Here is a 22640-nt window from a genome sequence, read left to right as displayed (position 1 = left end):
GGGAGAAAGTAAAAAGCTACTACTGTGAGCTGAAGGGGCAGGGAGTGGCTTTATATGGATTGAAGAGGCCCGAGATGGCGTCAGGATTGCGCTGCCTCAGTAATCCGTGTTTCCACAGTTAATTGCAGCAGCCGCGTGTTTAAGAGGAGGGCTTTGGGCACCGGCGCGTTTTTATTTACAAATTAAGCACTGGGACTGCCAGCAACAACAGACAAATCAGTGCATAATGTGTATCCAGTGGTAGTAGGTCCTTGAACAGCACCAAAATAAGCAGGAAATGTTTGTTGACGCCTTGTTAAAACAAGGTTATTAGGGCCTCCAGCCTAAGGTTCAATGTTTTTCCTCTTTGCACGAGTGACAGTTCTGCGTCTAATGTATAACAAAACGTAGATAATAATTGTATTTGTAGATACGTAATATGGCAATATAAAACCAATCAGTCAACTACTTACAGGGCAGGGTGAGAGGTGCACTAACCAGAAGCATAAAACTGCAAAACAAGTTCTTCATTCCAATCAATGGGTCAATACTAGTCCTCAAAGAGCTCTTTTTGCACGTTGTGCTATCGACGCTGACTCCACTGTTACTTCTATGCTTAAGTGCCAATCGCACGGGCTCCACCCATGAAGTGCAGGACTCAAGAACACAAATGTAGGCAGAGGGCTCCAATGCTTACTGCCCCAGGAGCACCAGTCCCAGCCCCAAAAGTCTACTGGCTCCACCACTGTAAAGTGCAGTCAATAAATCCAAACAACAGGAAGTGCTGGTACTGTCACGTTAACTGTATAGCCGCCATTCTGAGAAGTGCTGCTACTACCCCATTTACAACTTTGCTTGCTTGCTGCGAGGATGAAAAATGTTTGCACTGCCTCTTTAAAAAAGTGCAGCCTCTTGCTCACACTGCCTCATAACAATAACGTCAAAGAAACTTTATGGGCCCAAATGGGTTTTAGAAACTTGGAGGTGGTTCGGCTGGTCTGTTTATTATTTTAAAAAAAACTGAAAAGTGGCACTTGATACCCCAGGGGGAACTGGTGGTTTAATTAGTGGGGTGAAGGGGCCCCAGCAGGACAGGGAGTCAAACGGCCGGACGCACTAAGGGCAGTGTAATGTGTAAATAAAAAGGTGCCGGTGCCCAACGGAAACACACGGCTGCTGTGTTTTAAATGTGTGAACACGGAATACTGAAGCCATCTCGGAGAAGCCATCTCGGCCTCTTCAATCCATTCACAGCCACTCGCTGCCCCTTCAACTCACTCTGGCAGCTTTCTCCCTTAGTGACGCTTTTTCGTTTTTCTCCTCCTCCGTCTTTGCCATATCTGTCTTTTGCCGGCAGCAAATGCTTGAGGCTGAAGAATAAACCACGGCCCTCAAAAATAAGTGCCAGTTCTCAGCATCGGAAATAACAAGCACAAATGAAGCACTGATTAAGGGTCACCTCTATACCCTTGGCCACCCACACAAGCCACTGTTACAGCACAGTGGCACAGCCAAAGAGCCTAGCCTAGAGAAGTTTGTCGTATTTCAAAACAATCCACCCGATACCAACCATCATCGCAAACTGTAACATCGGATCTCTCTGAGAACAATTACAAATCCCTCTCCAAACTAAGAAAATCATGTGAAAGTAAAAATCATCCCCAACTCCCTTGACATTCCAAAATTACTACGCTTGTCCCTCAGATGGCGCACAGTACTACGTACATTCCTGAAGCCAACACAATAGTGAAAAACAGTAATGCAGTTCGGTTAGCGGTGAATAAAATCTACAACTATGAAGTAACTTTTCCGCTACCTATGAGTCTCGACCTGACTCCACGTACTCGGCGTTTCCACCCTGTGCCCGGAGCCCTCCCAGGGGGCGAGGTTGTATCTTGGAGAGTGACGGAAGGTCGATACTCGCCGGCCCAGAGTCTGGGTATGCCGTGAGGGATTAGCCCGAGAAGGACAGGGCGGCAGATTAAATTATAATCCCGGCCCACCAGGTCTCAGTCATCAGGAGATCCCCCCGGGGTCACCGTTTATCTGCGGCTCGTCCTGTGACGTGCGCGGTCTACCTGAGGAGAGCATGGGCGATAAAAAAAAAAGACGCTCCTTAAGGCAGCAGAATACGAGCGCGCCGGAAACTGCGGGCTTGTAAATGTGCCACCAAACAGCCATCAGATAATACAATTTTGGTTTATAGATACCCATAATCTATGCACTTGTTCATACACTCCCACGTATTAACGGGTTCTTTCCTCCTTCAGTTACCCAGCTCCCGCCACCACCAGTGTCTGCCCCTTCCTCCACGTCTGCCCGTCGCCTTTTTCGTACCCATCAATCAGATATCCAAAACCGGACACTGCCACTCCACCCGCAAGAAATATGTGTTTTGGGGAACCTCCTCGTTCCATGTCCCTCCTTTCCACTCTTCATCTTTCCAACTCACTCTATGAGTCGACCTTAGTGTCAAAAAGCTTCATAAAAATGGTCAACACTACAGCATTTATTACCCTTCTACTCCTGGCATCTGATCAAAGGGTCTGAACCAGGCACCTGTTGAACACTAGCGCTTACCAACTAAATGCTGTTTAACCCCAGTAGCTCTGTCGGGCTGAAGCACTGCAGAGTCATTTTGGGTCTGTCATTATGATGATGAAATCCATATCTCTCAGAAAACAATTAAATATTCCACGTTGCACGCATCCTTGTGAAATCTGGGGTTTTAGACAGCAGCATTTTGTGCAATAAAAGATTCAAAACACGTTTTACAGATATTTGAAATTTAAAACCGTCTGAAATTGCAAAAACACATAGGCCATCTTCCACTGGTTTCTTCGGCTATGTATAGATTTTTGGAAGCAGCTCCGGGTTCACAGCTGTATTTAGTTTAGCACCCATTGATCTGAGGCAACAGAAGCCAAGCAGGCCTTTTTGAAGAATTGTTTTCTTTCAAAATAAAATATGGAAAAGTGTGTGAAACATTCGGAGTCTTTTCTTACATGACTACAGAGCTCTGCTAAGAGAGGCTCCAGCATTTCCACATCAAAATCATGCTGTTTCATCAGTATTTGTAGTGAGGCTCTTATAAGGGACATATAGGAAAGTACCCTCTTTCTTGACATGGTTACCCCCCATTTTTTGCCTGCTGTCAGTGTTTATGACTGTGTTCACTATGATCCTGCTAACTAGGACCCCAGTGATTATGCTCTCTCCCTTCTAAATTGGTTTTACACCCCACATTTGGCACTCTGGTGCCCCCATGTAAGTTACATCACAAAACAAAATAAAATGATGAACGGAGTGTTGAAACTTTTTAAACACTCACCCCAGTCACAGATCTGGGTTTAATCCATCATTATTTTGCTCGCCACGTCACCCCAGTTTGGACCCAGCCATATGTAAATCAGTCTTGACCCTGTCCCCATGGGAACAGTCCAGCCCAAACTGCTAGGCCGTTCACCATCCTTTTGTGTTGCTAAAGTTGCCCCCCTGTAAGTCCCTAGTATATGGTAACTAGGTACCCAGAGCACTGGTGCACCAGGGGATACCCATGGGCTGCAGCTTGTATTATGCCACCCATGGGGAGCCCATACAAACCCTTCTACAGACCTGCAAGGGTGCATGCACCCTTTTCACTACAGGTCACTGCACCAGGTCACTTTAAGTCGCCCAGAGGGCAGTGTTCAAGTACCTGTGTGTGAGGGCACCCATGCACTAGCAAAGGTGCCCCCACTAACTTCAGATCCATTTTCCTGGGCTTCGTGAGTGCGAGGATGCCATTTTACACATGTACTGAACTTAGGTCACTACCTAAATGAAGGTACATAATGGTAACTCTGAACCTGGGCATATTTGGTATCAAACTTACTGGAATCATACACAAATACTGTTGCCAGTATTAGAAGTATGATTCCATGCACTCTGGGGGCTCTTTAGAAAACCCCCAGCATTGCTTCCATCAGTCTTCCAGTGTTTTCCGGGCAGCCCAAGGTGCTGCCATCCCTGAGACAGGTGCTGCCCTCCTGCTGCTTGATCTGATCAAGCTCAGGAAGGAAGAACAAATAATTTTCTTTGAGAGAGGGGGGTTACACTCTCTGTCTTTGGAAATTGGTGTGACTGGCTTGGGAGGGGTAGCCTTCCCAAGCCACTGGTATGTTTTGAAGGGCACATATGGTGCCCTCTGTGCATAAACCAGTCCACACCGGTTCAGGGACCGTGAGTCCCTACGCTGGTGCAAAACTGAACAATGGAAAGGGGAGTGACCACTATCCTGTCCATCACCACCCCAGGGGAGGTGCTCAGAGCTCCTCCAGAGGGTCCCTGGGTTCTGCCACCTTGAATCCAAGGTTAGCAGGGACCTCTGGGAGCATCTGAGTGGCCAGGCCAGGCAGGTGACGTCAGAACCCCCTCCTGATAGGTGTTTACCTAGTTAGGTGACCAATCCCCCTTTCGGGGCTATTGAGGGTCTCTCTCTTGGGTGGATCTTCAGATTTGGCTTGCAAGATTCCAGCAGGATTCCTCTGCAACCTGCACTTCGACTTCTGGCCTCCAGAATTGTGACTGGACCCTACATGACACCACAATCTGCTTCCAAGAAGAAGACCTCTTCTGCAACATTGTTTCCAGGGCTCCTGCCAGCAACTGCAACATTTTCACTTGGTGTGCATCCCCTGAGGGCGGTGTGTCTTCCGACTGCACTAGAAGAAAGATGGAATCTCCCTTGGAGTGAAGGAGTTACTCCTCTGCATCCGCATGCACCTGCTGCAATGATGACCGGCTGCTTGGATCTCCCCTCATCTTGAGCTGCGTGGATCCTGCATGGGGGTCCGGAGTAGTCCTCTTGGTCCTCTCTGCCAGCTGTCCAACTGTGGTGGAGGTAAGCCCTTGCCTTCCCATGCAAGACAGTTCCCCTGTGCACTGCTTCTCTTGTAGCTGCCAAGGTTTGTTTGCATCTCCTCCAAGGGATCTTCAGGTGACATGTAGCTCCAGTTCCAAGCACTCCTTCCTGCGACGCACAGCCTTCTGCTTGGTTCTCCTGCGGCGTGAGATTCCTTTCTGTGGATGCTGCCTCCGCTCCTGTGGACTTTCTGTGTCGCTGAGGGTCCCATCTGACTCCCCCTCCTGGCTGGTCTCCAGCAACACCACTTTTCCACTAACCACTAGTTTGCCTTTGCCAAGGCTTGTCAGTGGAATTCCTGTACTGATACCCATCTGCAATCTTCATTCCAACGTAGGACATCTTCTGCATTCTTCAGGATCTCTTCTCTGGCTCCAGGGCTGCAGTGCTGTCCTGATCTTCATCACCGTCGACCAACTCCTGCAAGTACAGCTGGGTGGGTAGTAGCTCCTACTCCTCCTGGACTTCACTGTGACTCTTGGACTTGGTCCCCTCTCTTTACAGGTCTTCCTCTTCAGGAATCCACCGCTGGTTTCTTGCAGTCTTGTCTGGGTGTTTTATTTTCTTCTTTTTCTTCCTTTTATGCGGTTTGGGGAAATTTCAGTGATTTACTACTGCTTTCCTTGTCGCTGGGGGTACTGTGTTACTTACTTCTGTGGTTTTCTAGTACTCCCAGCTCCCATCTACACATTCCACTTACCTAGGTGGGGGGCCCTGTGTTCGCATTCCATTTTTTTAGTATATGGTTTGTGCTCCCCCTGGGGTCACTATTGTCTAGCTGCATTTGCACTGTTTTTTTAAACCTTTTCTATGCCTATTGCTGTCTACTAGTGTATATATTAGCCGTATTACTTACCTACTATTGGTGGGTTGCCCTTCTAGTATTTTGTGGTATAGTGTGACCAAAAATAAAGTAGATTTATTTTTGTACAACTGAGTGTTTCTTTCATGTGTTTAAGTGTTGTGAGACTACAGTGGTATTGTATGAGTTTGCATGTCTCCTAGATAAGCCTTGGTTGCTCATCCACAGCTACCTCTAGAGAGCCTGGATTCTAGACACTGCCTACACTTCATTAAGCCGGGAGACCTAGGACTGGTATAAGGTTTAAGTACCTTAGGTACCCACCACACACCAGGCCAGCTTTCTAAAGGACATATAAATAAACATACTGGAAAACAATTTGTGCATTAATAACAAGGAACAACGCACACACGTTGCAACAAAAACAATGAAAAAATATCAATGAAACAGATTACAGTATTCTTTGAAAATAAGGGCCGACGATTAGATCTTAAACAGACTGTTAATACTATGCATACACACAAAATGAGTAAGTCTTAACCTATGTTTTTTTTGCAGCCCAGCATAGCTAGAAACATATCATAGACGATTTTGATGATAAAAGTCCAAAAAGTAAGCCACATTCGTTAGTAAGGACATACAAGCGTTACAGTGCTAGAGGCCTGGTGAAAATGCATATGCACTTATGCAAACTGAATCAAGCAGTGCGCAAGAGAAGTACCTGGATAAAAGTTAATTAACATGTGTGGAACAGTTAGTACCATGGACTATAAAAACAGATCATTTTTTTAAGTAACAGAGTAATAAAGATAGTTGTATAAAGGATATAAAAAAGAGAATAAGGATAGGGAGATATTGGAGAGGAAGGCATGGTTGGCTCAAGCCGAATTGGAAGCACTTAAAAAAAATGTGTTACTAAAGGAATCTATGAGGAAAGCAATTTGTGAAGATGAAAATGGTGGAAGGGAACGATCTCAGAGTGGGGATCACAGAGCATTCTTTTTCTGTCCACAATTGTCTGGAAGTGACAGGGTGTGAAACGTTTAGAAACAAAGATTGTCTGCTCTTCTAGTGAATCAAAGCAGTGTTTTCTGACAGTGTTCCATAACAGAAGCAAAGTTTCTGGGTTACTGTTACGGATTATTCTCTTTAGTTTGCTACTCCTCTCGCATGGTACTGTCTGTTCCAAATCCAAACCCAGGGAAAGCCTGGTAACAGTTACCCAAAAACAACATCATCCATTATTTGTTCATGTGCATCACATTCTTCACACTGTTTGCTCAGGTGCTCAAAGCGCCTCCTATGCTCTCTCCAGAATGCGCTCCTAACTCATCACACTTTGCATGGCTCACGCTTCTGCTGCGTGCACAGCCTGTCTATGTGTTTCAAGCGCTAGAGACTGTCCTTAAGCCACCATCTAGCTCAACACCACCTGACTATGTGCACCTGCCTCCTGTATACTGCTGGTACATGTCATCTAAGCACATCGGCTCTGCTAGTTCATGTGCGCCTAGCTCCTTTGCACAGAGACCTGTGGAAGCCTTCCAACTCACAAAGCCCTCGGGAGATAGCAGTGGAAGTTATCCCACCCCTCTCCCAGGAGAGCAGAGGAAGGCACCCCACTTTGTGGAAGAACAATGTAAGCCATCTCGCATCTCTCGAGGACAGAGCAGTGGATGACGTTCCCTGCAGCCCTCCTCCAAGAAGGGAGCACTAGAAGTCATCTCACTTCCCAAGAGAACAGTGGAAGCCATCTCACCTCCCTCAGGACGCAGCACTGAGCAGTGACATATACCCCTTCCCCAGGAGAAAACAGTGGAAGCCGTCTCTCCCAGCAGCCAGGACAGAACAGTGGACATCACCCCCTTGCCCTCACCCCAAAAAAATAAAGAGCAGTGGGCGCCATCCCCTTGCCTCCAGGGGTAATAAGTAGAAGCCAGCTCCACCCGCCCCCCCCCCCCCCCCCCCCCCCCCCCCCGCCATAAGACAGCAGTGGAAGCTATCTTTCCTACCTTCTGGACAGATGAACAACATCTCCGCTTCCCAACAGGAGAGAGCAGTGGTGGAAGAATGTAACCCCCTTTCAGGAAAGAGATGTGATAGCAGTGCTTAATTTGTGCTTGTTGTGTCCGGTGCTGAGCACCGGCACTTATTTTTGCGGGCCGTGGCTTATTCTTCTGCCTCAAGCATTTGCTGCGAGCAAAGACACGTTTGAGAAAGATGGATGAAGGGAACAAACGAAAAAGCGTCACAAAGGGAGAAAGCAGAAAGCTGCAAGAGTGAGCTGAAGGGGCTTTATATGGATTAAAGGGGCCCGAGATGGCTTCAGGATTACGTCGCCTCAGTATTCCATGTTCACATATTTAATTGCAGCAGCGTCGGGTTTAAGAGAAGGACTTTGAGCACCGGCACCTTTTTATTTGCAAATTAAGCACTGTGTGATAGCTACCCCCCACCCCCCTACGAGAAAATGTGTTCCCCCCTCTACCCCCCAAGCGATAGGGAGATGGAAGGCATCACCTCCTCCCTAATCAACAAGAGAGCAGGAAGTCATTTCTTCAACCCCAAGGACAGAGCAGAGGAAACCAAGCAACGCCCGCAACCCACTCAAGGGAGCAGCAAAGCCCACCTACTCGATCACTAAAAGCCATACCACTTCCCCACTAACGCCTCCCCAAAGAGCAGTGGAAGCCTTACAGTCTACCCAGTCCCCATAAGAGGGCAGTGAAAGTCAACCCACTGCCTCAGCCGCAGGAGCTGCACATAACCTGAAACTCTTCCCCCATCGCAGGGGAGAGCAGTGTAACTATTCTACTGTTCTCTCCTGCCCAGCAGAAAGCATTCAAAACCAACGTACTGTCTATCGGCTAAGGCCATGATAGTATAGTAGTGTGAGAGCTCCTAAAGGCTGTCTGGGCTCCGTAAGCATTTCAAAAAACTGGAGTGTCAGGCCAGAGAATGCAGTAGAATGTGAAAAATGCAGTTTTACCTACCCAGGCTACAAGGTGAATCTGACCCGCGGATCATCAGAGACAGTCTGTCCCAGTCCTATGTTTGCAAAAAAGATGTGAAAATCTGCAGAAATATTTTCACATTTCTGTGGGGAGGAAAGGTGAACTAGGAGGGGATAATCTAAGGAATCTGCGAAAGGAACAGTGGAAATGTTTAGTAATGTTTCTCAATTTAATACTTAAAAAACAGCACCCGAGTAGCCTAATTTAAATATTCCTGAAAGTTTAGAAAGCAACGTAATTGAATGTGAAACCTAATATCAAAGTATCTGTCTCTACTCATAAAAATCTCTTGATGGCAGCTGAAATGATGTCAAGGTCTTTGCACCTTCATACCGCCCCGCTCTTTTCATGCGAGTGTTCCTAAGAACACACAGGTGTTGTTTGCCACATTCACGCTCTAGCGGTAAGTGCCCACTTCAGCACAGACCTAATTTGCTGAACTGACACAGTAATGAAAAACAGGCATTGACAAAACCAATAGGTCTCACCTATGAGAGCTATTGGCGATGTTTTGTAGCCATGTGGTAGAGCAGCGGGATGCTTTGCAGCGTGGCTAAAACCCGTTAAAAAAAGCAGGAAGACACAGCCATGGCTAATGCGCTTTCACCTGGTGCTGCCCTTAAACTATCCCATCCCTCAGATAACCCAATCTATCCTCACACTGTCCACTCTTACCTTCAAGCTTGCACTTCTATTTTCAAACAACCCCTCCCCTTTGAAGCTACCCTTTCTCAAACAAACTGCATTAAACACCAAAACCAAGTCTCTGTTAGAAATGGGGATTCTGGTTGGCTAGGGTATGCACCTAAGCCAGGCAGAACCCACCAGTCTGGTCAGGGCAAGTAAGTTACACACCAAAGATAACCTGTACTCACCCCCTTGGTAGCCTGACACAGAGAAGTCAGGCTTATCCCCAGAGGCAATGTGTAAAGCTTTCACGAAACACAATCACACCAGTAAACAATAAATACACCACAAAAGAGACTCCACACACTATTATATAACAATATATTGTATATTGCACTTATAGACCAAAATGACATTTTTCATAAATACTGTGCACATTATGCAAACCGGTCAGCCCTCATGCTCATGGCAGTGCAAGACTCACAATATCATACATCACATATCTCGTAGTATCAGAGCATGAAATGCAAAAGTTAGGTTACAGCAAGAAAATATATGAATCACCATATATCTCAATAAACACATAGGGTGCAGTGCTCCTGCGACCTATTAAACTTTATATGGTAATGAGGCTTATAAACGTAGGGCACAGCAGCACCTGCAGACCTATTACATACATATTCAGAAGTAGCCCGATCTGAACCTCTGTCGCGTCACCTGGTAGTGAGGGATGCCCACCCACAAGGTATGTCAAAATGGAAGGGGAGGGTGTGTACACGGAGACTGCAGTAGGGGGAATATCTTCGGGCTCCTGCGTGAAAAATAATGTCCCCGGGTGGCTGAATCAAGGTTAAGCCAATACTCCAGAAGTGGTGCGAGGAGTGTGAGCACCGGGAACGTGATCCCAATCAGAGATTCATCCAAGTACTCCTGGCAACTGGTGAGGAGGAATGAAAAACCAATATGGGGCTGCCCATGAGGGTGCACATGACGGTTCTGACAAGGCCCGGGGGAAAGAGGGGGAAGGGAGAGGGGTCTGATGGCTGTTTCTTTGCCTGGCAGTTACAGCAGTAGAGAAACAGGCGGACCATACAGAGCTGGTCTCCAGTGGTTGGAGCAGCTTTGGCGGTCCATGGCTGGCACTGGTCTCTTCCTCCCGCTCCGGGGGGCACAGGGACGATGACCCATCCTCTGCGCCTGACACTGTGTGAGACGTGCTCTCCACGTTCACCGTGTTAGGAGGAGCTTCACTGAGGGGGGATTCGGACCCCCAGCCAAGAGATGCTGTTCGGGGAGGTGGTGCATCATGCCGGCACCTCTCCCCCTAAGCCTGCATGTCACGTTTCCCCTCAGCGGAAGGGGGGGCAACACGGTGTCCCATTTGAAACTGCTCCCGGGGGAGGGTTGAAACCCTGGACATGAGTTGGAAATAGTGGCGCGCGCACTTGTGCAAAACAAGAATGGAGTGCTTACCAATTGCTAGTGAAAACAAGATAACTTGTGCTGAGTAACAGTAAAGAGTGCACCCCTGTTAAACGTGGATGTGGGTGCTACAGTCCTCAAAAAGCCGACCCTGATCACAAAAACTATCATGAACAGCGCTCACCATGCACTAGTCTCAAAAGCACATTTTAGTCTCCGGGCAATGCGCTGGGGCACACAGTGAATTAGGGAGCCACAAAGGGACCTTAACCCCATGCTGGTCCCTGGGAGAACACTAGGGGAAACACAAGGTAGGCAGGGAGACCAGCACACCCAGACCAGCAGTCCTAATGTTGATCCCTCCTAGTAGTACCACAGTATCCACGCAGAACAGAGTCAGGGAGCAGCTGGCAGCAGGGCAACAAGCAGAAAAGCAATCCAATGGGTCTTTTAGGCCACACAACAAGTAGCAGGCAGCAGGGCACAGCAGAAGAGCAGACCAGATGAGGCCTCTGTGCAGTGCAGCAGTCCATCTGACAGAGGTTCGGATCCAGTTCCAAAAGTGCTCTCCAAACATGGGTCAGAGCCCCTGTACTTAAGGAGTGACTTCAAAGGAACCCTTTCAAGTGTAACACAATTCCTTTCAACCTAACCCTGGCTCCAGGCATCAGTTGGGGGTAAATCAGCCCTTTGTGTGATGGCAGGACACAGACCATTGACAGGTAAGGTGTGAACGAGCTCTCCCAGCTCAGGAAGACTGTCAGTATGCAGATGGATACAGATGCCTCTCCTGTCACACCCAGCCTTTCCTGTGTTGTGACTGTCCTGAAAGTATGCACAAAGATTAGCTGTCCCTCTGCCCTAGACGTGAATTTGAATGAGGCTGCAAAGCAGAGTTTTAAGCACAAAGAAATGCTTACTTTCTAAAAGTGCATTTTTAAAATAGTAATGTAAAATCCAACTAAACCAGTAAGCAAGAATTTCTCACTACCATTTCAAACATGCCAATATTACTCCTTTCAGATCAGAAATTACCACTTAAGAGTATATAAGGGGACTGCCAATGCTAGCCTATGAGAGAAGCGCCCCTCATCAATAAAAAACAAAAATAGGCTGTTTGTTACTACCAGGACATGGAAAACATAAAAGTACATGTCCTATCTTTTACCTGCACAGCACCCTGTCCAATGGGCTACCTAGGATCTACCTTAGGGGTGACGTAGGTGTAGTAAAAGGGGTGTTTAGGCCTTGTCAAATAGTTTAAAATGACAAGTCAATGTGGCAGTAAACTTTGCACGCTGGCACTGCAGTGGCAGCCCTGAGACAGGTTTGAAAGGCTACTCCTGGGATGGCACAATCAGTTCTGGAGGCCTACTAGTAACATTTAATTTACAGACCCTGAGTATATGATACACTAATTTACAATGGACTAATGGGTAAAATAAATATGCCAAACAGGTGTAAGCCAAACATACCAAGTTTTAGGGGAGAGAGCACATGCACCTTATCACTGATTAGCAGCTGTAATGTGCCCAAAGTCCTTAAGCCAACATAAAGAGGGTCAGAAAATAGGAGGAGGAAGGCAAAACATTCGGGGATAACCCTGCAGAAAGGGCTATTTCCGAGGGTCTCCTACACTAAAACTACCCAATCTTCATGCTGCACATACTTTTACACTACCCCTCCCTCAAAATACTCCCTATTGTCAAACAACTCTGCGTACAATCAAATTATCCTCACTTTCTAACTACCTTCTAGCAAAGACTCACCCCTCCTAAAGACTATCCCACCTTCATACAAACTACCCCTCCAATGCTGAAATTACCTGCAGTTGTAAATGATTCCCTTCCAACGTCTTCTCCAACACCCAAACAACCCTACATTTTGAAACCATCCCTCCTGCCCTCTAAATATTTCAAACTTTCCCTACCTTCTATCTACTACTCCAACACTCAGTTCCCCACTATCCAATTAACCCACATTCAACATGACCCATCTTACCTAAGCAAATCTTCGATGTCACCGTGCCAGCTTCTATCCCCCTTGCCACTTCCCTTTAAATATACAATGATTTTTAAAATTGATCTCATTCGCTGATATTGGAATTCAACCTCCCTCATCTTACTTTTTTGTTTTTCCGTAAATTGCAATATATGCAACATAATGCTGAGTAATCTGATTCTAGTCACGTAACACAAAATCCCTCAGAATTCTTGCAAAGTGGGTGTAGTGGGGTAGGAACCAACTGACAGGCCTAGAATTCCAAGCAAAGCCATTTCAACTAAACTAAATTCATGCACTCCAGTGCAGCGCAGTACAAACAGACAATGGGAAATTCCATATATTTCAAAACGCGTTAGGTGAAATATTTGCAAAAATACACACTGTACTCTAGTTACCCTTAGTCGACGTCTGTATGAAAGAAGTGTATTCGAGGGTTTACTCCGGTTACAAAACTCATGCAATGCATTACTTGCTCTGCCTCTTTACCAATGTAAATTCATATTTATTGTTAAGGATAACAGAGTTGTTTGACTTTTTGTGGCAGATGCCAGCATTGTAGCACAAAGCGCAGCAAATACAATGCTATGCTAATTTTGGTTGTGCTTTGGAGAGTATTGGGCATCGTCGCATTGCGTGAATCTTGGTAGATCTCCTCACAAGTGTATTGAATGTAGAATGTGCTACATCACTTACTATATACAATTCTAATGAACCCTTCAACAGTCAAACTGCTACATTCTCCTACTACCTCTACCTTATATTGACCTATCGTACACAAACTATCCAACACCTTTAAACTACTCCTACTTCAGACAACCCTCTATTCTCACACTTCATCACCAAAATTCACACACTACCCTGCCGTTTTAAAAACGACCCCCCGTGATCCACTCTGTTCTCCAAACTTTAAAGTACGTTTTATATCCTTAAAGTACTCCTTACCTTTAAAATGCCATTCTCCTCCAACACCGCCCCTTCTCAAACTACAGATCCTACAGCCCTCCTAAAGCATCTCCTTCTAAGAAGGATGAAAATACCGCAATACTTGTATGTTATGTGAAATAAAAATATGGAAAATGTCCTGTGCAACGTGTAACAGAAAATACACAAACAGCTTTTCCTGGACATGTGGAAATTTAGTGCAAGAGTCTAAAGACAATTCTATGAGGTCATAGGTTTTATACGCTTTGCTCCTTGTGGTCAGCAGGCACAGGAAGAACATAAATTCGAGGAAAAGGGAGTGGATGGCGGGGTGGGGTCACTGAACCCTGGCTTACAGGCAATGTGTGTGTTATGGAAAGCACACGCACAGGGTGGGGCATCCATTATATGGAGCAGTATATATTTTTGTCCTTATAATCTATTAGCACAGAACGCAAACATAAGGGGTTAATGAATTACCGGCACCACCACCGCCTGCGGGTCCTGTCAGGGGGCGGCAGGCACCGTAGTTGATTCACCCACCGTCATCGGGGAGTGGTGGTGGGGTGAAGGAGGCTCCCTCACCCGTGCACGCGCTCTCCTTGGCTGCACCGGAAGTAGTGGGCTGCTCATACGCCATGAGATGCACGTGCTGGAGCTTGTTTCGCCCAGACGGGCTCGAGGTGAGCCAGCTGCACTGGGTGCGCCCTCACCATGTGCCGATATGAAGGATTTTAAGTGGATATAAAACCGCAGGCGACCTTCGACCAGCCCTGGCATTTCAAAACACAAAACTGTATTCTGGAACTTGTAACCCGGCTTTTTACATTCTAAATTTAGATCGTTTGAATGGTTTTCAATCCAACCACGATATACTGCGGCAACATCTGTGCGGACCAGAGATGCAACTGGAAAATGAAAAACACGAGACTGAGGGTCCGCGCACCCGCTCTGCAATTAGCACTGCACATGTCTGCTGAAAGGCCTGGTATCATATGGGCACCAAGTCTGAGCTCCTCTCTCATGATCATCCACATACACACAACGAGATGGTGGGTCTTGCGAGGTGCGCACTAGACTGAGCTCAATGCGACCCTTGCCCTGAATACCACGTCACGTCATACATTAATTCTGGTAGCAGCGGGTTTAGCTTCCAGCACGCCCTCCGTTTGAGTACACAACCGCATGTGAGGAACATTTTCAGCTAGTCGCAGGTATTACTAACTAACATAGCGCTCGCTACAGGACCCATTGCCTCGCCACAGTGCTGTACAATATCCCCCAAATGCATGCTTTCGGTTTATAGACGCCCGGAGGATGAAATGTAGAGCTAGCAGTTTAATGGATGAAAGGCCGAGCCAGGCTTCGCAGAACTCAGACCTGGAAACTGCGGGCACCTCTCCCCCCCCCCCCCCCCCCCTCCCCCCTCTGCACCTCTAAATATCGCTCAACTTCTCCAGTTCCCAGATTAACTAAAATCATCCCTTTTCAGCAACGACTGTCGTTCCTAAAACATTTCCTTTCCCGTTCGCCTTCTTCCTACTTCTTTGTCTTTCAATTTTACATTTTGTGTAAGTAAATATATTCGTATATTTTTCACTTTTGGTTGTTCACCCTCCCTTTCCTCAGGGATGTCTTTTAGAATTGTTGATCCGAACTTTGTTTAGTATTGTATGGGTAAAGTTTCTACTGGAAAGAGTTGTCATCTTGAGTTCGGTACCTGTAAAGCATACCGAAAATCAACTTGGATAAGAGTGGCAGTACTTCGAAAATCTTAACATGAAAAAGGAACGCCACATAATATCAACACTACGAATAAATGGAAATATTCACATCCAGATCAAAAGCCCACCCTCGGCAATGCAGAAGCATTTTTACTCAGCACGCAATAAGAAATGTCGCCTACCTTTGTAAATTCTTCATCTCGGTTCTTCCGCCTCCAGTTCGCACACCTGAGAGATCTTTCTCTGAAGAGGAAGGGTTGGCTCAGCCCTGAAAAGTCAGCTAAAGGGAAGTCAGAGCAGGGGGCGGCCCCGCCCTCAGACCTCCTACCTCCCCTTCCTCCCGCCCCTCCTCATCGATAGACTTGGCTTTCCTTTCTCACACCCTTTTTTGTCTGACTAATGAGATAGCATTATACGTACCTCTACTGCAAGGATTTCCGAAGCCCCGGGCAAAAGGTCCGTTTTCCTTCTTTGGCACTTCCTTTCCGCTAGCAACCAGGACATTTTTTGGGGCAGTTTGTTGCCATTTGGAGCCCTCGTGTGGGACACCTTGATGCAGCTGCCTTGTTTGTGATAACACCAGCGAAATTTACCGTAAGACCCAAGCCACCAGGCAATAAAACAAGCTCACAAATACCCAGAAAAAAGGCCCACACGCTGACCTCTTGGGCCAGCCCTTCGGGCACTGTTAGACTGCCCCATAAACCAGTCCGACCCGTTGAATCGCATCGAAAGCAAAATAAGTCAAAGGGCATATGTGGCACCGGCACCTAGGGCTGTCACAGGCCTTGTGATATCTGAAGGAAAAAGTCCCCACAACCAATACTGTGCCAGATGAGGGTGGTTTTTTTAATTGTTTACACTTATTATTTAAGTCTTCATTTTTTCCCCTGTCCATAATCCCCAGACATCCCCCCTTTTCCACACCCGTTTCCTCCCCCCCCCCATGACTTACATCTATCCTGGGACTCTGTCTATTTTATGCATACTTTACATTGAACACTGTCTGTACCCCGTGCCTCCCTTTCTCTTCCACTTACCACTACTTTCCCTTTCCCACACTGCTGCCCTCTCCTGCACTGCTCACATGGCCCTGGCCATCTCATAGGCACCTGCTCCTCGATACTCAAAAGATTACTAATGCCTATAGACTGCTCGGCGAGTGTACCTAGTTCCCGAGATGTAGTTCATTTGCAATTCAGCATCGGAGACCCACACACCGCGCTTGTAATGCACCACAAATCTGCCATGAAGTAGCCCATGCAACTCCATTAATACATCCCTGAAACTGCTCTACCATAGCACCTCAGCGCTGACATAGACCTTCCTATTCCACTTCTTTAATGTATCCCTGACACTGTTCCGCCAACGCAAGTCAATCAGAGCTAATCTATAATATTTAAAAAGATAAGAACCTCAGTGTGCAACTAACACATTTTGTGGAGCAAGGCACACAATACTATTCATTTAAAACAGAAGCAACAGTGACACATGGCAGTGCAACTCGGCCATGAAGAACCCACAAATTTGCTTCAACAGGCCGGTCCTGCAAAACATCGTTTGCTAATTCTAACATCATATTATCACTTTCAGGCCTTGTTTTCCTAGATCTCTTGTGAGCTGAACTGTGGTGCCCAGTTTAGATTGTAGCCCAGGGCAAGCAGCTCCAGTTGCTCCCACATGGGGTGGTAGTGCCTGCAACTAGACATTCACATTCCTCCTCCGCTTCCGCACGTAGAGCCTCATTATCCACTGTTCTTCCTGAGTGGACCTACCTATGAGAGCATCTAGTGATCCAATATGCATAAAAGCAGTTTGGCCAAGACCAAGAAACAAAAAAAATGAAACCACACTGATCAGTTCGGCATGGGACTGAGCCCTGGCAATAATTTAGGACCATAGGATTTCACTCCTCAAACTAAGAAACTGAGGGAAGTCTCTGATATAAAAAATGTAGATTTGGCAGAAAGGCACCATGCGGCCGTTTAAGTGGCTAAGGCAGAGAGGATGGCTGAGTTTAATGGGTTGGACTGGCCTATCTGGCAGTACCAGCTGAGTAACTGTTTTTAGGGTGTTATGGGTCAGTTTTGATTAGGTGGTGGACCAGTATTTTTGGCATGCGGGTGCTTATTTTTTAATTTCTCGTTGTAATTGTAATACAGCATCAGCACTGTTACTGAAAGGAGTGGCAGGCCAAGAACTGCTCACGTGCACAGATCAGGCCAGATGCACAGTGCATTGGACCTGTTCCCCCCCTCCGCCTGTTCTCCACCATCCTTTTCATGGCCGTGTTACTGCCACGAAAAGGCTGGCAGAGAAAAAAGTAGTAATTTGCGGATTACGATCTCCGCCACCGCCAGGATCCGTGATCCTGGCAGAGCTGGACGTTCTCTAGCAGTCTAACCACAGTGGCTGTAATGTAGCGGTCTTGAGACCCCCTTTATGTCTCAGGGCACTGCAGAAAGCCTGGATTCTTCCGCTCTGACCCAAGGAAACAAGAATCTTGCAGGGCACCTTGCTGCAAGAGCAAGGGCCTCATGTTGGTGAGGGGCAGAGGTGAGGCAGGATTGTGAAGAAATTGAATCAATTCAAATGCTGTCACTCATGCCAGTGGGAGTTGTACCTTGACTACTTCAAATGCTCCATATGCCACAACATATTCCAAGGCTCCAAATAACACTTTACTATTCCTGCCTGCTAGACCACTAGCAGCTTTTGGTTGGTTGAGAGTGGGCCGGCTCAGTGTAGATAATGAACATTCGCTTGGCATATACAGGGCAAAGATGTGCACTAAAGGAGTTGAGTATCAAGGTGAGGTTAGAGTGTTGGCTGAAGAAACTGACACAGTCCCAAAACAAAAGATTTGGATGGGGCCACCCTTCACTGTGGGTAATCAGAGAGATCACGTCTCTCGTTCTCAAAGGCAGCCCTGGAGAAGCGTGCGGGTGAGTATAATGGATTGCAAGGACACATTTATTGACTGTGACCAGAGCTTTAAGTGGGATGAAAAAAGTAGGGGGTCTCTAAAAATGGCATTGCCTGTGTAATTAAGGGCATGCATTATAGACGTAAACTATATTTCTGTGATTTCTGTAGTATGCCACCCGATACATGGTATTTTTGTGCCTCTCTGAGCTTTCTGTTATTGTATCCAGCTAAAATACAACCAACATACACCTAAAACCATCCAAGACTATTGGCTTCGTTAATTGTTGTTAGGTGTTTAAGATAAATGAGTAACAACCATAATTTTGTTGTAAATAATTTAGAAAATGTTTCAATTCTGAAATTTTGAGACTGTGAATTAAACATTATTGAGGCCGGTGGAAAGGGTAGTGGTCTTCAGAGTGTCTTTCACTTCTGTTCTGCTCACTCTATGTTAGATATGTGCACCCTTTTACTGTTAAAATATTGTCCATCTGCATATCTTACACCTCATATCTTTCCTCTTCAGCGCCCTCTTTTCATACTCTCCTGAAAGCACTTACTGACATATTCTTCACTTCACCACTCCCTAAATACACAACAAACCCACTCACCTATAAGCACTGTGTTTTGTTTTACTTTCGACTTTCTTGACAGCTATGCACCGCTACACAATTGTACAGGATTACAATAGAAACTGGAATACGTGACCAAGTCTCTCTGCGCTCTTCAGAGAGGCCAAGAACATTCATTCCAACAGACCCGATTTAGGCAGGAGACTCCTGATGTTAGTAGCAAAAATGGCTTGATTTTAACTGTCTCCTGCCTACAATTGCCTCTGCTTCAACAAGAAGCAAAGGGGAAAATGGATTCTCATAATTTCCAAATCTCCCACTTTCCTTTACTAAAACGTTGGCATGTATGCAAGAATTGGATGATTATCTATTCTGAACACCATTTCGATCCACCGACGGGCACTGTGATAGGTTCACACTTCCTTTAGCTTCAAATCCAGAGCTGTCAGTCATGGCCCTATAAACACCTAGAGGCGAAGCAGTTCAAAGTATGCAATATGCAAGAGAAGTAGCCTACACGAAAAGAAATACAAAAGCACAGAATCCTGGAACTAGGTTACACTCTTAGGGAATGCAACATAAAATCAAACATGTTAAATATAAAGATGAACAAAATTGATGACAGGGATTACATTAAAGATGTTTACATTCATTGTTCAAAAATAGATATTTCTGCCTTTGAAGTTAAGGTCATGAATATAGGGTCCCAAAAGGACTTGTTTCAATATCCTTTTTGAACTACTACCAGGTCTGCGACCTGGTCCACATAAAGCCCTGATTGTGACTAGTCAGTCTTGCTTCTGGTTCAAGTGTGAACAGTTCAACCAGTTCCCAAAACCACAGCAGATATGAAAGCTGCTGTCCCCCTCCAGCTGAACCCACCTTCAAAGATTTGTAATGATTTTAATTAACTTACATTTAAAGTTGTGGGGAGGTCAGTTGCTCTGCCTGACCTGAATCAACCACAACAAGCTATGCCTTTTTTGCCTTCTTAGTTTAAAATGGAGACTGTGACCCACACTGCTCTTTTAGAAGGTGAACTGAAAACTATCATCTGAGCACACAGGGAATGGGGATCCATCTGTTGGGGTTGACGTCTGCAGACTGGTCATGTGATGCTTACGTTAAACCAAAAATGTGTTTGAACAGGGGCAACTCCTCCATTAGGGCGGAGGAGTGTTGCCCCCGCCAGCAGTGGCAGCGACAAAACTGTGTTTATTATTGTTTTCTTGTAAAGGGGTGGGCCCACAGGGGTGACAAGTAGTGAGTGCTGTGCACTCCCCCTCAGTGCACATGTACATTTGGCTGGCCGTCTCAGGCCGGACAAACACACATGCGCAGTAGGCTCTCTCTAGCCTAGCAACACAGTTGCCGGGCTGGAGAGAGCATGCACAGTCTGCCTGGGAGCACCCTAGCTCGGCACTCCCAGCCAATCCTGATGCTGCTCTGAGAGGCAGCAGGATTGGCCACAGGGCAGGTGGGGAGCCTGTGCCTGCAGCACAGAAGCGGATGGAGCGGTGCGGTGGCGGCAAGCAAGGTAAGTGTTTATTTAAAAAAAAAATTAAACAAAATTTCATCTTCCCCTGCGCGCCACCCCGCCCCTTCCGCACGCCGCAACTGTGTTTGAACATGTTGCTTCCTCCTTTTCTACACATGCCCATGCCTGCCTGCTTTCTCATAACATCATTTTGATAGTAGATTACTTTATACGTTGTAAAACGTGCTACGATGATTCCCGTAGACATTGATATAATGTTACGAGCAAGAAATGAGTTGGCAATTTTGTATACATCTGTGTACAAGATAATTGTTTTATTGCACCTTCACTGGACCCACACCACCCCCATTTCTCCGTCCTCAGGCGGTCACCTGCAAATACAGTATACTCGCACTGTACAGGCTCCTAGTAATAAACTTTGGCCCATATTTAAGAAAAAGTGGTGCATCAGAGCTTTTGCGCCACTTTTTCTGCGCCCGCCCACTAGCACCTAACAACACCATGTTTGCACCATATTTATAATATGTGCCATTTTTGCGGGCCTCCTAGCACCGGAACACCACCTTGCATACATTATGCCTGGCACAGGCATAGTGTGGCGCAAGGGGTTACAAAGTACTGCAATACATGCATTGCACCACTTTGTAAACATGGCATGGAAAAAGGCCACCTTAGCACTGCCTTAACGTAAAGAAAATTACGCTAAGGTGGCACAAGGACCTTTTAAATATGCCCCTTTGTTTGGAATTTATATTTAATTACTGTGGAGTGTAACATATAGTGGGTTTATTCACAATACAACACCTTTGGCTTTAAAAGCCGAAATGGATCAAAATTGCTTCAGATGTAGTCATATTATAAGCACTGATTTTTAATGCACTGAGATGCTTGCATTTCTAGCTGACATTAGATAACTTGCACCTTTGAAAATTTGGTTTGTCAGTGACAATGGCATACCAATGGCTCCCAGTGGTGTAAAATGTAGAATTTTTCATAAAATATGCATGACTTCAAAAAGTACCATATGCACATTTTTAAAAGAATTACAACGATAAAGATAACAATATTTGGATGTTTTACTATAAAGTTTATTTTCTCATTCTATTCTTCCTTCTTTATTTTGAATATATTGTTAGAAACACTTGATAATAAATCATATTTGTGTAACAACCTTGTAAAATGACTTGTAGAAACACACTTTCAACAGTTAGTACAAAAGAGGGAAGCTGAGAGTGGTGCTTTTTCAATTTCTCTTTAAGCTACATGTCTCCTTTTAAACTGAAATACTTTGCCTAGCATACTATTTGGACAAAATATTGAGTTTTAAATATCAAGTTACAGAAAAAACAGGAAAAAAACATTGTGATACAAACATATTGTGATGCAGAAATATCTCTGTTGAGAATACCGACTTTTAATGTGTAGTAATATCGTTGTCAAGAATATCAGTGTTATTATCGTTTTTAATATTATAGTCATAAAAATATAATTATACAATTATCTTTATGTGTTGTAGTTCATATATTAATTTTATGTGTTATTATTGTTTGTATAATCTATGGAGTTGAAACTGAATGACCTGGAAGGTCGCTATCGCTGAAGCAACATTTGCCTGGTGGGGGTTCTGGAATGGGCAGAGGGCCTGTTCACTGCATTGTATGTTGAAGACTGGTTGGGCGTGGCGGAAGGAAAACCATCAAGGCGGTTTACTGCGGAAAGGAGGCACAGGGTGCCGGGATGGCCCTCGGTCCCAGGTGCCTCCTCGCGGGCCATTGTGGCGCAGCTCCTGAATTTCCGAGACTGGAACCACATCCTGCAGGTGGCAAGGGTTCAATGGCCTTGACAGCTAGATGGTGGACTGTTCAACATCTATCTGGATCGATGGTCCTGGGCCAGCAGTTGGCGGATCCTGCATGTTCCACTGCTGAGGCGGTAACTGGTACTCTCCCCGAGACATGCATTGACAGCTTCTGGGCTAGAATGCCTGAGCCGCGCACGATTGAAGACACTGTGGGATGCACTAATAGGCTGCAAAGAGACTTGCCTCTGCTGCATTGGTGGGCTATCAACAGAGAAAATGGCTGTATGAGGCAGGAGATCGGAGTTTGGAGTTTGGAGGCACGCTGGAGGAGATATGAGCCACAAGGTAAAAGGCAAGTGAGAGGCGGCAGGCAACAGGGGCAATGCAGGCAGGGCAGCCTAATTTGTCTTGGCTCTGCTCCACTCTGGTTTCTGCAGTCTTGAAG

The 22640-nt window shown here is 46.0% G+C and overlaps 1 protein-coding gene across 4 annotated transcripts in view; it reads right to left on the bottom strand.

The window, feature by feature from the left end:
- Nucleotides 1-22640, bottom strand: part of SH2D5 (SH2 domain containing 5) — a 195693-nt gene that overhangs the window by 89376 nt on the left and 83677 nt on the right. For 3 of the 4 annotated variants that reach the window (XM_069240032.1, XM_069240027.1, XM_069240031.1), the window contains exon 1: nucleotides 15579-15662. The exons of the other annotated variant lie outside the window; for it this stretch is intronic. The gene's annotated coding sequence lies outside the window, so the exon portion shown is untranslated. Of the gene's footprint in view, nucleotides 1-15578; nucleotides 15663-22640 lie in introns of those variants that run through there. 4 annotated transcript variants of the gene reach the window in all.

This window comes from Pleurodeles waltl, chromosome 6 (assembly GCF_031143425.1).
Source record: "Pleurodeles waltl isolate 20211129_DDA chromosome 6, aPleWal1.hap1.20221129, whole genome shotgun sequence".
Taxonomy (NCBI): domain Eukaryota; kingdom Metazoa; phylum Chordata; class Amphibia; order Caudata; family Salamandridae; genus Pleurodeles; species Pleurodeles waltl.
The sequence above is the reverse complement of the archived record's forward strand: the minus strand, read 5'-3'. Positions and strand labels throughout refer to the sequence as shown.